Genomic DNA, 1,310 nt, shown 5'->3' with positions numbered 1-1,310 from the left:
AGAGGCAATAAGGAAACATAATGTCGGGGGTATTTAACAAGGTATCAGAGAAAGACAGAGATGGAGAGAGATAAAGATAAGAGAGGGAGAGAATGAGGAGAGAGAGAGAGGAAGAGAGAGAGAGAGAGAGAGAGAGAGAGAGAGAGAACTGGCTTCCAAGTAGGAATGAAAAGCAAAAGAAAGAGTCCAGAAATTCAGAAAATTACAGAGTTGGAAGACAGGCTACTTCTCAGTACAAATTAGGTGAAAGATAAAACAGTGAAAACTCTGCCTTACAGCCAGGATATAATCAAGGCTTTACTCTTACATCCACATTTAAAAATCTCTGAATGGATTAAGGTGTCAGGAGTAAAGTTCCAAAAAGGGGACTCGGGGACTGACTTCTTTGGGAAAGGGTGAATTAGGGTATTTTGGTTGTGGGAAAGGCATTTGGTGACCAGGAGTGTGGCTTGTATTATAGTAGTGCTATGGCTGTTGACAAATATCTTGGTTCTCTTCTCCTAAGCACATGCTAAGATTATACTTCCTTGTTCCATTTGAAATTAATCCTGACCATGTGACCGAATTTGGTCAATAAAATGTGAAAGGAAATCATGAGTCACTTTTGGGGAGAAGCTTTAGGAGCCAGTGCTTCCCCATCATTTTCTCTTCCTCTTCTCCCCTGTCTTGGTAACTGCAGAAGCACAGTTTGAGACACAGCCTCCATCAGCCTGGGTTCCCAAGTTACTGAAACTGATAGAGCCTTCTGTCATACGCCCTTTGCCCTAGCTGTTCCTGCAGCCTAGAATGCTCTTTGCCATCTATCCATGTAGTTCACTCATTCTCCTCCTTTAATTGAATCTTGGCCCAGATGTCACCTTCCTAGGGAGGACTACCTGGACCACCTATTTAATATTTAAGTCCCCTCTGTGCCTCCTTAATGTGGGTGCTCTTGATCCACTTAATCTAGCTCTATTCTTTTCCACAGTAATTGTCATCTTCTAACACTCCATTTAATTGACTTATTTATTAGATCTCTGGGCCTTTCTTTCCCATCAGAATGCAATCTCCCTTAGGGCAGGGATTGTTCACTGATGTCTCCTAGCACTTACTACCTAGTAGATGCTAAAACAAATGTGTTGAATGAGTGAATGAAATAAAAGAAAACAAAGAATTAAGCACACAGCCTAGCCCATAGTAAGTACTTGAAAGCACAATATTATTATTATTATTATTTGAATGTGAGTATGTATACAAGTGCCTAATGTAAAACAAACACTTAATAGATTTTAATCTTCCTTCCCTTCCCTTTATATTTCTTTTTTTTTTTT

Source organism: Hipposideros armiger, unplaced genomic scaffold (genome assembly GCF_001890085.2).
Source record: "Hipposideros armiger isolate ML-2016 unplaced genomic scaffold, ASM189008v1 scaffold_110, whole genome shotgun sequence".
In the NCBI taxonomy this organism is placed as follows: domain Eukaryota; kingdom Metazoa; phylum Chordata; class Mammalia; order Chiroptera; family Hipposideridae; genus Hipposideros; species Hipposideros armiger.
The sequence above is the reverse complement of the archived record's forward strand: the minus strand, read 5'-3'. Positions refer to the sequence as shown.